We start from the raw sequence: 13,801 nt of genomic DNA, 5'->3' as shown, positions 1-13,801 counted from the left end.
GCTTTATTAGTTATAAAGTTCTTTGGAATATCTCCTCAGGATATGTGAGATGCTACATGATTGCAGGCTTGTGCATTCATCATAAATCCTTTCATGGAAAGTGACCCTTTTTGGTCAGACTAGCATTTGTCATCAGTCCCTAATTGCTCTTGCAAAGGTGGTTACGAGAGCTGCTTTCCTAAACTATTGTTGGTCTGTGTATGTTGCGTATCTCTAACTTCCCTGGAAAAATGCTGAGCCACCTTCTTGAACCATTGCATTTGTGCAGATCCATTTTATGTAGTTATACCCACAATGCAGCAAGGGAGCACCAGGATTTTAACCCAGTGGCAGTGAGGCACGGTGACATATTTCCAAATCAGGATGGTGTGTGGCTTGAAGGGCAACTTTGAGATGATGTTCCAATGCATCTACTGCCTTTGCCTTTCGAGATGGTCAATATTGTGAGCTTTAATTCATTCATCCTTGAATTTTGATTTTTTAAAATCTGTACTTTCATTCGTTCATGAGATGTTGACAATTTGTTGCCATCCCTAAATGCCCTTGAAATGCCTACTCAGCCATTTCAGAGGGTATTTAAGCATCACCCACATCACTTGGCAAATGATGGTCCGGCAAGGTACTAATGGTGGATTCCTTCCCTGAAATCAAAATTTGCAAAATCATCTTGCCCAACCTGAGACTTATTTGACATAAGCATTTGCTTCATCTATTTCCCTGGCTAGCTTTTCCTAGGACTTGTTGGCAGCCAGTTGCCAGTTTTTGGTTAAATCACTATGTTAAAAAGTATTGCCATGATCATGTACTGCTGCTTATGGCAGCAGTCTTGGCTTTTTAATTCAATATGGTGCACAGCAGAGTGTTTGGTTTTTCTGGACATTTATTCCATTGGATGAAAATCCAGGGATTGGTTCAATCCTTTTAGTTAAAGAACAAATCGTAACCTGAAAGCACTTGTACAAAAAAGTCTACAAAACAAGTGAAAGACCTATTGACAGCTGTAGAACTACTGAGTCCAGACAGTGGCTCTGAAGTGTAGTAGCTGTTACATATGTATATATCTGACAGAGTGTATTTAAGTCACATTGTTGACATTTCCAAAATAGGACATTGCGGCTAGAAATTTGCTTTCAAGACAGTCATGCACTTAACGGGAATGAACGTTTTGGCTGCTTTAAGCTGACAGCTCTTTGCTTCTGCCAAGGAGGAATGATTGTTTAAGGTCCACATTATACAGAATGAGTCTTAGATTGTTTTAGTAACCATGTTACCAGTATGGCTCTATCAATAGCGTATTCTGTTTGCAGTTGCTAAACCTGTTCAGAAAATAGCTGACAAGGGGCTTTGGGACTGGCTGGAGATGCAATCACTTCATTGTGTTGTGTTAGTGCTGCCTATTCTGAACACTAATTCGATGAAGTGGGTTTTAAGAGGGCATTAGCCGCTGATAAAAAGATGGTCCTTATTGGATTTGGCCCTGCTGTTTGGGTGCTGTAGTTCTGTACAAACTCCTCCAGCAACAAGACATCACGACTGAAACAGAACTGAAAGAGGATAACACAGCAATTGCTGTAGGCTTTCAAATTAAAAGTCAATTATTTCTTTTTAAATCTGGGACAGAAGTTCTGATTCTCACTCTCCAGACCCCCTTCCTCTCTGTTAATTTTTACTTGAGACACTTATGTCAATGTCATTATCAAAATCAATAAAAAGTAAATGTGAATAAATGGAATTTTAGCATTTTAGCATTTTATTACTGAAGGAACAGTGTACAAAAGTAGGGAAGTGTTGTTACGACTGCACAAGGCATTAGTGAGACAGCAGTTTTGCTCTCCTTATTTGAGGAGGGATGTAGTTGCATTGGCAGTAGTTCAGAGGAGGTTGACTCAATTGTTTTGAGAAATGAACGGTTTGTCTTGTGACGAGAGATTGAGCAGTTCAGGACTATATTCTCAGGAGATTCGAAGAATGAGCAGAGATCTAGTTGAGGTAAATAAGATTCTAAAGGGGATTGAAAAAATAGTTGTAGAAAGCATGTTACCTCCTGCGGAACAATCCAGAATGAGAGGTCATAGTTTTAGGATAAGGGGTAGCAGACTCAAAACAGAGATGAGAAGAAATTACTTCTTTCAAAGGGTCATGACTTTGTGGAATTCATTACGCCAGTGGATACTGGGACATTGAGTAAATTTAAGGAGGAGATGCAATTTTTAATTAGTAATGGGTTGAAGGGTCATAGAAAGCAGACAAGAAAGTGGAGTTGAGGGCAAGATAAGATCAGGCATGATGGTATTAAAGTGGGACTGAACTGTCTAATACTGCTTCTAGTTCATATGTAAAACAAGTTTTGAATATGACTTCACTCCTGCAATAGAGCAGTTGTAGTTGGTGTCTTTATGCAATTTTGGTCTTAGCTTTGTAACGAAGACCAGCATTCAGTATGAGTACAGCTGAGAGTCCCACTCACATTGGCTAAGAACACCTCCGTGACTTTGGTGTACAGAAGTTGGACCTTGCATTAGTTGCAACAGATTAATTATTAATGAAAGTCTTCAATTACACTCTTACCTCTGAGTTGGCAGGTCATGTTTTCGAACATCATATCAAGTCAAATCCCACCGTGGCAGTTGGTGGAATTTGAATTTGATAAATTCTGCGATTATGAGTCGAATGATAAGCATGAAACTGTTGTCAGTTGTCAAAGAAACCCATCTGGTTCACTAACGCCCTTTAGGGAAGGAAACTGCTATCTTTACCTTTTCTGGCCCACATGACTTTGCAGACCCAGAGCAATGTGGTCGTCTCTTAACTGCCCTCTGGTCAATTAAGGATGAGCAATAAATGCTGACCCAGCCACTAATGCCACATCCCATAAATTAATGTAAAAAAAGTCACAGCGTAGCTGAGGGACCACTGCACTTTGTGACTTGGGATGAAATATTAAATCAGATGCACTCTCTTGCCTCTCAGGTGGATGTAATCGATTCCTTGCAAATAAGTGGGTGGCATAGTAGCTCAGTTGTTAGCACTGCTGCCTCATAATGCCAGGGATCTGGGTTCAATTCCAGTCTTGGATGACTGTCTGTGTGGAGTTTGCCCTGTGTTTCTCCCTGAGTCTACGTGGGTTTCCTCTGGACGCTCTGGTTTCCTCCCTCAGTCCAACGATGTGCAGGTTGGGTGGATTGGCCTTGCTAAAAGCAGGGTTACAGGGATAGGGTGGGGGTGGGGATGGGGGGAAAGTGGGTCTGGGTGAGATGTTCTTTGGAGGGTCAGTACAACTCTATGGGCCTAATGGCCTGCTTCCACAGTGTAGGATTCTAAGATTCTATAGGTACCTGGCTGTGTGTAAAATTGGGGTTTTTTGTACACTGAAATAGTGACTGCACTTCAGAGTTGCTTCATTGTCTCTAAATGGTTCTGGGATGACCTGATCTCAGTAATCTCAGAACAATCTCAGGCTGGATTTAATACAGTGTGTTGCAGCAGGAAACTTGGTTACTGAGCCCACTTGGCTTTTAAAGGGAGACCCCACATCAGTCTCCTGGCAGTGGCAATACATTGTCCAATTTTTAACCTATTTTAATGTGGGAGGGCAGAAGGAAATGAAGCAGGATTCTCTGTCACTGGCAACGGGATATCAATTCAACTCTATCATGAGCAGATTATTGCCCATTGTCCTTGATACTACTCTAATGGCTTTGCCATTGGGTCCCAAGAAGTACCGTAATTATCAGGCACTCTGCACCTGGTGGCAGATGTCCTGGTATTGTGAAGGCGATGCTGCTAATAGTCACCACCTTGCCCTTGCCTTAGAGCACACCCTCCCTCCCCCACATTCTGGTCCCAGTTTTGATTTGGGCTCCCACAATGATTCTGGGCTGTCTGTTTCCAGCAGCTACAGGTCCACCAGTGGACAGCTCCTACCCTCTAATCTATCAGCAGCTCTTCACAGAGAGAACCTGAAAGTAGTCACTAAGGTGTCTGAGGGGAATTTCTTAATCGGGTCCCAGTTCCCGCCCACCCCACATTTCTCTCCCACCCACCCCTGGGGTTCCTTGCCAGTTCTCCGATCAATGGACAACACTAGACCCCACAGGATTCCTTCCTCCAGCTCCAGACTTGTTTCCAATTCTAGGACCTTCGGAAGTACGTAAAGGGTTTTGAGAAGGGACAGAAGAGATTGACCAGAATGGTTTTAATGATGAGGAATTACACATGGATTTGGCTGGAAAAGTTGGGGCTGCTCTCCTTAGCCCAGCAAAAGTACAGAAGAGGAGCAAATACGTGGGACAAATGGCAGCCTTCTGAGCTCAACCCTTTATGATTCTTTGGAGGAAGAATTATTTAAAAAAAGGTTTTATGCATCTGGGTCTTGACTTCCATAACTCATGAAGATAGCTTCCTAATTAATTGATACCTAAAGAAAAAGGAGAGAGGTCACATTGACTTTCAAGTTTACTGCCTTTTCAAATAAGTGGATCATATAAAACTGTCAGCTTTGACATCATTGTGTGTTACTCAGACTAGTGAGGGACAGGTAATGCATTCATCTTTGTGGGGAACATTCATGTACTGATGTCTGCAAGACTTGTATTTAGGCACAATTGTGTAGAAAAATTCATTTCAAACCATCATATAATACAGAGAATGAGGTAAGATTTCTTAAATAACACACCCTAATAGCCCCAGATGAAAACACTAATCTGCTTTCAGTTTGTTCTGGAATTGTTTAATAGAAATATTTAGTTGAAGGGTATTTTGACACTATTAAGTATGATTAATTGTGTGTACAGTTATTATAAGACTACATTGCAGAATACATCAAATACGAAATGTTTAGCACATGCCTAACATTGTAAATGACAAACCTCATAAATAAAATGTATTTTCAAATATCAGCACATTTAAATCTTTCTTGTTCATTTTAGCCAAGTCAATAGTGAAGCAATTGTTCGTTCTGATGTTAAATGGCTGGGACAGCTGTTTGGTTCACATTGATCAAGTGCTGCGGTGAAAGATGAATAGATTTTTCACATCACACAAATTAATCTTCTGGGTTCTCTCCAGCTTTCACAATATGTTCACAGGCCTTCTATTCAGGAGTAGTACTTCTTTGCCTATACGTGGGTATCTCACTCAGGTACAGGAGCAACCCATGAGTTTTACAGATTAATTTTTCTTTATTGACAAGGGGCAAAAACCTCCCTCATGCATTAATAAAAGCCGTTATGCTACACACAGAAGGGTCCAAGACACCAATTGGAAATTAAACTAACATATTGGGATAGGGACAATTCAATCATTCTTGTAGACTGCGCCTCCATTCACCTTGAATTCCCACCATTTCCATTATGTCTTTGTAGGCTTTGTATTTTTATATATTAGTTATTACATCAATCTCGTAACCTGTCCAAAAGTATTGTACCTGGTTGGATTTCATTAGCAATCTTGGAGAATTCAATATTGGATACTTTCTCATGCTTCCTCCTCACACATTGAAGCTACCTGTATCAAAATGCAGCAAGACATGGACAAGATCCAGGTGTGGACTGACAAATGACAAGTAACGTTTATGCCACACAAGTACCAGGCAATGACCAATAAGAGAGTATCTAACTATTGTCCCATGACTTTCAATGGCATTATCATAGCTAGAACCTCTACACTTAAAGTCCTGGGCATTTCCATTGACCAGAAACTGAACTGGACTAGCCAGATAAGTACTATGGCTACAAGAGCAGGTCAGACAGTAGGGGTCTGAGTGACCTGGGTTATGGCAAAGCTTGTGGCAGAATCAGACAAAACGTTCAGCAAGGCACACCTCAACATCAGGAACACCCTGCTCCATTTTTTAATGCTTTTACGCATGTTGTGATTCCCACTAGTTAGCAGTAAATTGCCAGTTGACAATTGATGGCCCAGCTTGTCTTATTAATATTCAACCTCTATCTAACTAAACTTGCCAAGCCAGCTAATTGTTGAGAAAACTTGACATGGAAGTCAGAATGGAAAACTTAACTTGCTGCTTGCTTCAAATAATCTCCATGCTGGTCAGTGGGCACTGACATCTCAGGGTATGCTGAGTGGGCACTGGTCACATACAACCCATGTCCACAGACATTGGCATCTGACATGTGCCAGCCTCTAAGAACCCTCATGGCACATTCCATCCCACTGACAGGACACTTCTGTAGTTCAATGCAAGATATATCAGCAATTATTGCAATGCTGCAGCAAGGCCACTGTGTGCTTAGGGTCACACACTCTGCTCATGGACAGGACTAAGCTGCATTTCAGGACTTTCTGTAATTGTGCTCACAAATTCTGAGCCTAACTGAATGCTCACAGCATCCCCGCCCTGCCTTTTTGCAATTTGCCTTTGCAGACAAAGACACCCGGCTCTTATTATTTCTGTTTCACTTTTCTGTTTAGCACAAAGGAAGGAAGCTGGTCATTGGTTATCAGCTGCCTTCAGGTCAAGGGGCATAACCTTTGCTCAGGCAGTCCCAGAACAGTGCATCCAAGGCAGCTTTCCATAACTAGTCCAGGGGATTGGAAACATTCAGTCAGCCGCTCGGTGTCTTTTGACATTGCTGTATATTCCTCCTGATGGCTGAGGCAGCACTAATTCGGGTGAAGACCTCGGATTAGGCAGCATGGTCTGGTATTATGGCCTACATTCCTGTACCTGGGAGAAGAGAGTCCCATCTCTGCAGCACCCATCCAGCAAGACCTCCCAGGTCCCTGACCTCACAACGAGGCACTGGTTTCCCCGCAGTCTGCCATGCCTGGGGCAAATGTCATGATCTATACGTGGCAGATCCAGACTGGTGCTTATCCAGGTGCCATGTCAAGTTTTTTAAAGATGGTGTGGGCACAAGGGATACAGGTGAATTCCAGCATATCCACTGAGTTGCTTTGGGAATCGCGTGGGGCGAGAAGGAGCCAGTATCTGAAGTGTGGGATGACATAGTGGCAGGGTAGGTCGCCAATATGGCAAGTTTGGTGAGAGATGGCAAGAAAACTCATTGGGCCTCGTGACAGGAATCCCTCCAGAAAATACAACAAAACTCAGACTCACCCTTTTTGACTAAGATTTAGCTTTAGGAATCATGCAGTCAGTAACTCACCTCCTGTCTCCTTGAAGCCTGTCCACAATCTATGAGGCACAAGTCAGGAGTGTGATGGAATACTCCCCACGTGCCTGGATGGGTGCAGCTCCAACAGCACTTGTAAAACTTGATACCATCCAAGGCAAAGCAGTCTGCTCGACTAGCACCACATCCACAAGCATCCACTCTCTCCAGGACAGACACTCAACAGCAGTGAGTACCATTTACGAAATGCAGTGCACAACTTCACCAAGGCTCCTTAGGCAGCACCTTCCAAACCTATGTCCATTGCCATCTAGAAAGACAAATATGGCAGATACATGGAATACACCTGCAAGTTCCCCTCCAACCACTCACCATTCTGACTCAGTAGTATTATTGCTGTTCCTTCAGTGTTGCTGGGTCAAAACCCTTGATCTCGCTCCTTAATGGCATTGTGGGTTTATCTGTAGCAAATGGACCACAACAGTTCAAGAATGCAGCTCACTACAACCTTTTCCAAGGCAATAAATGCTAACCCAGCCAGTGACATCCTCATCCTATGAATGAACACAAAAAAACTCAAAAACAAAACCAGTTCCAAGACTAATCCATACACTATTGCAACACTGACACCCCTATTCCCCTCCCATTTTTGCAATTGTGATGCTGTGACTTTAGCAATAAGTTTGTACCCACTGAAATAGTGAATTATTCACTTCATGGGCTTTCCTTCTCCCCACTTGTGTTTATATGCATTGTAATAGAATCTCTTGCATGGTTTTGTATTAGAGGATTTAATGAAGTCCAAATATATTAAATATTAAATCTGCCACATTCCTCTGTGTCAACTCAATCATGACCCTTCAAGAACGCTTGAAGATTAGTAAAGTAACAGGTGCCACCTGTAAAACCTTGGCTCATTATTATCATATTATTTCCCCTGGTGCCTCACTGTTCTCTTGTGATACTTTTTATATCTTTCCTCAACAGTGAAAACAAGCTTTTGGATTAATAATTATCTGGGATCCCTCCATGCCTTGCTACAAATTTATGCCAAAATTGCCTTGCTCCAGTTGCCTTGGTGTAACCTTTTGTGTTCTCTGATCTGTCCCTTGATGTACTCTTCAGAAATCCACTTCCATTTTCTTCCATACCTTTATATAACGTTGATGGGGATAGACAGCCTCAACCTATTCCAGTATCTTTATTCTTTTTATTCTACAAATATCTATCAGGATTTATTCTGCTTGTCTGTGAAATTCTAAACCCGTATGGGGGGAAACACTGAGCAGATTCATTTGTAAGCACTGATGCAAAGAAGTCATTAAGGACATCTGCCAAGCCCTCATCATCTGTTACCATGCGCCTCCCCCTTGCCTCCTGGACACTATTCAGGGGTCCCACTGTTTCCTTTGTCATTTGTTTTCTTGCAATACGTTTTTACAAATATGTTTTTTTTTAAAACAGTATTTATTACAGCGCTAATCCCAATGTTCCAGTTATGGCTTTCTAATCAATTTCTTTCATCTTTATCATTTCCCCAGTCTTATCATTGTCATTAATGATACATGCATCCTACTTCATGCAACAGTATTTTCTTCCTCAGTTACTCGCATTGATTTGCAACCTCCTCTAATGTACTTGTTAATTGATGGAATATATTTCCTCTCATTGCCAAATGCTAGCTCTGACTACATTGCATTTTCCCATGACAGTTGCTACTTCATTGCATAGTTCCTTCCTCGTCAATTGAAAGACTGCTGTCATATAGATTAAGAATATTCTTCCGCTCTTTCTCTCCTGTTCTATTGTAAATCTCATTTTTCAGTTCTACCATATGTAAGTAGTTGTAAAGCAGTAATGATCAGTTTATCTATTCCCAAATCTGCATTTTTTTTTTCAGATAGCATTGACTTTGACAGTAGCAATCTCGCTCCTGAGTTGGAAGGTTATAGGTTTAAGCCTCATTCCAAATACTTGAGCACAATTTGTTCAGTGTCGCCATAACCTTTTCCCATTGTGACCCCATCGTGAGGCTTGAAAACATTCATGACCCCTCTGTAAGAGCAGGACAGCAGCTGATATAACTCAATCAGAGCTCCATGGTAACCATAGTTGCCTCAGACCTCTCAACAATGCAGCTAATGACCAAGCTAGGGGCAGAGGCCCAAGTCCCACATTTGTTAGGGGAAGGCTGGATCTAGATTGACAATATAATGCACCATTACAGGAAACACTGTTCAGAAGCGCCATCATTCAGATGACAGCCTGCCTGCTTTGGTGAAGGTCAAATGTTCTATGGCATGACTCAGCAACATTTAACTCTCAAATGAACATCAAGAAACAGATTAGCTGGTTGAATGGTAATGCTGTTCATCCAATTTTGATATAGCAAATTCCTTCTTCATCCTTCGCTATCCCCCTCCCCTACAGCTCATCTCCCACTTGCTCTCTGATAATCTCAGAATTGTTGCAGTGCAGAAGGAGACCATTCAACCCATTGTGTCTGCACCGATTCTATTACTTAGTGCCAATCTCCTACTTTTATCCCCCTTTCTCTACATGCAGTTCCTATACAAATGATTCTTCAAAGCCCCTTTGCCTCTCTGTCTGAATTTCTTTCCTCCTGTGCATTTGTACCAAAGGAATTACATGCAGCAGGAAAAGTAAAAATTGTCCTGATGATTTAATTTCGATCTGGCTGAGTCTTGTCACTTTTGCACATCTTCCGGAGGAAGGGTCACCGAACCCAAAATGTTAACTCTGTTTTTACCTTCACAGATGCTGCCAGACCTCCTGAGCTTTTCCAGCAACTTTGTTTTTGTTCATCATTGTTATGGTATTTTACAGAAATTGCAAAAACAAATGAAAGAAATGCACCCTTTGCCCTGAGGTGAATCTAATTCCCCTCCCTCCATTTACACGGACATTATTCAAGTGTTTATGCCTCTGGCATGTTTATTCTGTTAAGGTTGTATTTGGATGTTTTTTCTTGGCTTAACAGTTTGACTTGTGGGAAACTAGGAAGAAGAGTGTCCCCTATTTATAACCTCCTACAGCTATGCAAGAACTTTGTGCTCCTCTGTTGTATAGACATGTAAGGGTCTGAAATGGTTTATATTGAGAAGTGCTTTGAGCACCACCTACTGTGGTAATGTCATGTGAACTTGTAGGGAGAGTAGCCTAAGATCTTGGAGGAGTGAAATCTAATATCTGGTACCCGTTTAATGTCCCTGTAACAATTCCTGTTGTATTCCAAATGCAACCTGTAACACGTAATTAACATGCAATAAACTACTTCTTGATCAATGTAAAGGCCTCTTTTAGTTGGACCAGGACGTCTACTTCTACCATACTTGACTAAGTAGGACCGATTGATCCCTTAAAGACTTGGCAGGAAACTTAGCAATGTGAGATACACATGACTTAAGTGCACATGCACTAGGAACCAGAAGTAGAAGACGATGGAGCCCTTACAATTAGTGACCACTGTTCAGGACCTAAGCTCTTGAATCCCTGAATTAAACCTCTCTTAAATAGCCTATCACACACTCACTCTCTCTATCTCACACACGCATGTGCACACGCATGCACACACACACATAATCCTCCCTCTTGCGCTCTCTCTCTCACACATTCCCTCTCTCTCTCACGTGTGCACTCTCACATACTCTGTCACACATGCACATACTTTTTCACACACGCACACTGTCACACATACTCTCTCTCTTTCTGTCTCACATGTGTGCATTCTCTCTCTCTCTCTGTCTCTCTCGCTTGTGCTTTCTTTATCACATGCTCACTCACTCACATTCACTGTGTCTCTCGCTTCTCTCTCTCTAATTAACACATTGTAGTATGGCGCACTAACCTCTACATCGCCGAGGCCAGACGCCAACTCTCTGACACCTCCTCCTACTGCCCCCTTGATCATGACCCCAGCCCCGACCACCAAAACATCATCTCCCAAACCATCCACAACCTCATCACTTCAGGTGACCTCCCACCCACAGCCTCCAACCTCATCGTTCCCCAACCCCACACCGCCCGTTTCTACCTCCTTCCCAAAATCCGCAAACCTGACTGCCCTGGTCGACCCATTGTCTCCGCCTGCTCCTGCCCCACCAAACTTATCTCTACTTATCTCAACTCCATTTTCTCCCCCTTGGTCCAGCAACTGCCCACCTACGTCCATGAACCACCCATGCCCTCCACCTCCTCCAAAACTTCCAATTCCCCAGTCCCCAACACCCCATCTGTACCGTGGACGTCCAGTCACTATACACTTGCGTTCCCATGCTGATGGCCGAAAGGCCCTCCACTTCTTCCTGTCCCGCAGGCCCGACCAGTTCCCCTCCACTGACACCCTCATCCGCTTAGCTGAACTCGTCCTCACCCTCAACAACTTCTCTTTCAATTCGTCCCACTTCCTACAGACAAAGGGGGTGGCCATGGGTACCCGCATGGGCCCAAGATATGCCTGCCTCTTTGTAGGATACGTGGAACAATCCCTCTTCCGTAGCTACACTGGCCCTAAACCCCACCTCTTACTCCATTACATCAATGACTGTATTGGCGCCGCCTCGTGCTCCCACGAGGAGCTCGAACAGTTCATCCACTTCACCAACACCTTCCACCCCAACCTTAAGTTCACCTGGACCATCTCTGATACCTCTCTCTCCTTCCTGGACCTCTCTGTTTCCATCTCGGGCAGCCACCTGGAAACTGATATCCATTTCAAGCCCGCTGACTCCCATAGCTACCTAGAATACACCTCCACCCACCCACCTTCCGGCAAAAATGCCATCCCCTATTCCCAATTCCTTCTCCTCCGCCACATCTGCTCCCAGGATGAGGCATTCCACTCCCGAACATCTCAAATGTCCTTGTTTTTCAAGGAGCGCAACTTCTCCCCCTCAGTGGTTGAGAACGCCTTTGACCGTGTCTCCCGCATTTCCCGCAACTCATCCCTCACACCCCCTCCCTGCAATAACAACCAAAACAGAATCCCCCTCATCCTCATGTACCACCCCACCAACCTCCGGATCCAACGCGTCATCCTCCGACACTTCTGCTATCTGCAATCTGAGCCCACCACCAAAGACTTTTTTCCTCCCCACCCTTATCTGCTTTCAGGAGGGACCACTCTCTCCATGACTCCCTTGTCCACTCCACACTCCCCTCCAGCCCCACCACACCCGGCACTTTTCCCTGCAACTGCAGGAAGTGCTACACCTGCCCCTACACCTCCCCCCTCACTCCCATCCCAGGCCCCAAGAAGACCTTCCACATCAAGCAGATGTTCACCTGCACATCTGCTAATGTGGTATACTGTATCCGCTGTTCCAGATGTGGCCTCCGCTACATCAGGGAAACCAAGCGGAGGCTTGGGGACCGCTTTGCGGAACACCTACGCTCAGTTCGCAATAAACAACTGCACCTCCCAGTCGCGAACCATTTCAATTCCTCCTCCCACTCCTTAGATGATATGTCCATCCTGGGCCTCCTGCAGTGCCACAATGATGCCACCTGAAGGTTGCAGGAACAGCACCTCATATTTCGCTTGGGAACCCTGCAGCCCAATAGTATCAATGTGGACTTCACAAGCTTCAAAATCTCCCCTCCCCCAACCGCATCCCAAAACCAGCCCAGCTTGTCCCCGCCTCCCTAACCTGTCCTTCCTCCCACCTATCCCCTCCTCCCACCTAAAGCCCCACCCCCATCTCCTACCTATTCGCATTATCCCGCCCCCTTGACCTGTCCGTCCTCCCTGGACTGACCTATCTCCTCTCTAACTCCCCACCTACACTCACCTTTACTGGCTCCATCCCTGCCTCTTTGACCTGTCTGTCTCCTCTCCACCTATCTTCTCTCCTTTATCCATCTTCTATCCGCCGCCCCCTCTCTCCCTATTTATTTCAGAATCCCCTTCCCCTCCCCCATTTCTGAAGAAGGGTCTCGGCCCGAAACGTCAGCTTTCCTGCTCCTTTGATGCTGCTTGGCCTGCTGTGTTCATCCAGCTCTACACCTTGTTATCTCAGATTCTCCAGCATCTGCAGTTCCTACTATCTCTCGCCTCATGCGTTGTCTCTCTCTCTCTTTCTCTCTCATGCTTCTTCCCCACTGTTATCAGACTTTTGAACAGACCTCTCAAATGTTAATGTTAATCTCTCCTCTGAACTTTCTGTGCGGCTATAACACTGTATTCTGCATTCTGTAGTGCTACCTGATGCACTTTGTATGGTAAGATCTGCCTGTGTAGCATGCAAAACAACACTTTTCACTGTATTTCGGTACATGTGACAACAATGAATCAAATCAATTCCTTGAAAGCTGCACATTTGACCAAGCTTTTGGTCTCATGTCTTAGTACCACCTTCTGTGGCACAATGTCAGATTTTCTTTAGTACCATTTCTGCAAAACACCTCGGAAAGCTTTACATTAAAGGAGCTATTTATATGCAAGCTGTTGTAAACTTTAATATCTTCTCCCAGCTCAATTATGGACCTAGTCATTCAGGAAAAAGAAAACTCTGCATTGTTCTTGACATTTTTGTACTGCTTGACTTTAAAGGTACTGTTGCGGAGCACCTGTAAAGACTTGCAGATATGTCTCAAACATTAGCATTCCAAGCCCAACGAGCATCTTATCCAATGTGCCAGTCAGTAAACATTTCCTTAAGAAAGAAGAGATAGTAAGAACTGCT

This window comes from Rhincodon typus, chromosome 1 (assembly GCF_021869965.1).
Source record: "Rhincodon typus isolate 14 chromosome 1, sRhiTyp1.1, whole genome shotgun sequence".
Taxonomy (NCBI): domain Eukaryota; kingdom Metazoa; phylum Chordata; class Chondrichthyes; order Orectolobiformes; family Rhincodontidae; genus Rhincodon; species Rhincodon typus.
This window is presented reverse-complemented; position numbering follows the sequence as displayed.